We start from the raw sequence: 2,865 nt of genomic DNA on the forward strand, positions 1-2,865 counted from the left end.
GGATGATGATGATGACACAGTGAGGATGAGGATGATGACACAGTGAGGATGATGATGATGACTCAGTGAGGATGATGATGATGACACAGTGAGGATGATGATGATGACACAGTGAGGATGATGATGATGACTCAGTGAGGATGATGATGATGGTGACACAGTGAGGATGATGATGATGATGATGACTCAGTGAGGATGATGATGATGACTCAGTGAGGATGATGATGATGACACAGTGAGGATGAGGATGATGATGACACAGTGAGGATGAGGATGATGACACAGTGAGGATGATGATGATGACACAGTGAGGATGATGATGATGGTGACACAGTGAGGATGATGATGATGACACAGTGAGGATGATGATGATGATGACACAGTGAGGATGATGATGATGACACAGTGAGGATGATGATGATGATGACACAGTGAGGATGATGATGATGACACAGTGAGGATGATGATGATGGTGACACAGTGAGGATGATGATGATGACACAGTGAGGATGATGATGATGGTGACACAGTGAGGATGATGATGATGACACAGTGAGGATGATGATGATGATGACACAGTGAGGATGATGATGATGACACAGTGAGGATGATGATGATGATGGTGACACAGTGAGGATGATGATGATGACACAGTGAGGATGATGATGATGGTGACACAGTGAGGATGATGATGATGACACAGTGAGGATGAGGATGATGATGACACAGTGAGGATGATGATGATGACACAGTGAGGATGAGGATGATGACACAGTGAGGATGATGATGATGACTCAGTGAGGATGATGATGATGGTGACACAGTGAGGATGATGATGATGACACAGTGAGGATGAGGATGATGATGACACAGTGAGGATGATGATGATGACACAGTGAGGATGATGATGATGACACAGTGAGGATGATGATGATGATGACACAGTGAGGATGATGATGATGACACAGTGAGGATGAGGATGATGATGACACAGTGAGGATGATGATGATGACACAGTGAGGATGAGGATGATGACACAGTGAGGATGATGATGATGACACAGTGAGGATGATGATGATGATGACACAGTGAGGATGATGATGATGACACAGTGAGGATGATGATGATGACTCAGTGAGGATGATGATGGTGACACAGTGAGGATGATGATGATGACTCAGTGAGGATGATGATGATGACACAGTGAGGATGATGATGATGATGACACAGTGAGGATGATGATGATGATGACACAGTGAGGATGATGATGATGATGATGATGATGACACAGTGAGGATGATGGTGATGACACAGTGAGGATGATGATGATGACACAGTGAGGATGATGATGATGACACAGTGAGGATGATGATGATGATGACACAGTGAGGATGATGGTGATGATGACTCAGTGAGGATGATGGTGATGATGACTCAGTGAGGATGATGATGATGATGATGATGATGATGATGACACAGTGAGGATGATGATGATGATGATGATGATGATGACTCAGTGAGGATGATGATGATGATGACACAGTGAGGATGATGATGATGATGATGATGATGACACAGTGAGGATGATGATGATGATGACTCAGTGAGGATGATGGTGATGATGACTCAGTGAGGATGATGATGATGATGATGACACAGTGAGGATGATGATGATGATGATGATGATGACACAGTGAGGATGATGATGATGATGATGATGATGACTCAGTGAGGATGAGGATGATGATGACACAGTGAGGATGATGATGATGATGATGATGATGATGATGACACAGTGAGGATGATGATGATGATGATGATGATGATGATGATGACTCAGTGAGGATGATGATGATGATGATGATGATGATGATGACACAGTGAGGATGATGATGATGATGACACAGTGAGGATGATGATGATGATGATGATGATGATGATGATGACTCAGTGAGGATGATGGTGATGATGACTCAGTGAGGATGAGGATGATGATGACACAGTGAGGATGATGGTGATGATGACACAGTGAGGATGATGATGATGACACAGTGAGGATGATGATGATGGTGACACAGTGAGGATGATGATGATGACACAGTGAGGATGATGATGATGGTGACACAGTGAGGATGATGATGATGACACAGTGAGGATGATGATGATGGTGACACAGTGAGGATGATGATGATGACACAGTGAGGATGATGATGATGACACAGTGAGGATGAGGATGATGACACAGTGAGGATGATGATGATGACTCAGTGAGGATGATGATGATGGTGACACAGTGAGGATGATGATGATGACACAGTGAGGATGAGGATGATGATGACACAGTGAGGATGATGATGATGACACAGTGAGGATGATGATGATGACACAGTGAGGATGATGATGATGGTGACACAGTGAGGATGATGATGATGACTCAGTGAGGATGATGATGATGGTGACACAGTGAGGATGATGATGATGACACAGTGAGGATGAGGATGATGATGACACAGTGAGGATGATGATGATGACACAGTGAGGATGAGGATGATGATGACACAGTGAGGATGATGATGATGACACAGTGAGGATGAGGATGATGACTCAGTGAGGATGATGATGATGGTGACACAGTGAGGATGATGATGATGACTCAGTGAGGATGATGATGATGATGACTCAGTGAGGATGATGATGATGGTGACACAGTGAGGATGATGATGATGACACAGTGAGGATGATGATGATGACTCAGTGAGGATGATGATGATGACACAGTGAGGATGAGGATGATGATGACACAGTGAGGATGATGATGATGACACAGTGAGGATGAGGATGATGACACAGTGAGGATGATGATGA

Source organism: Labrus mixtus, chromosome 1 (genome assembly GCF_963584025.1).
Source record: "Labrus mixtus chromosome 1, fLabMix1.1, whole genome shotgun sequence".
NCBI classification, from domain to species: domain Eukaryota; kingdom Metazoa; phylum Chordata; class Actinopteri; order Labriformes; family Labridae; genus Labrus; species Labrus mixtus.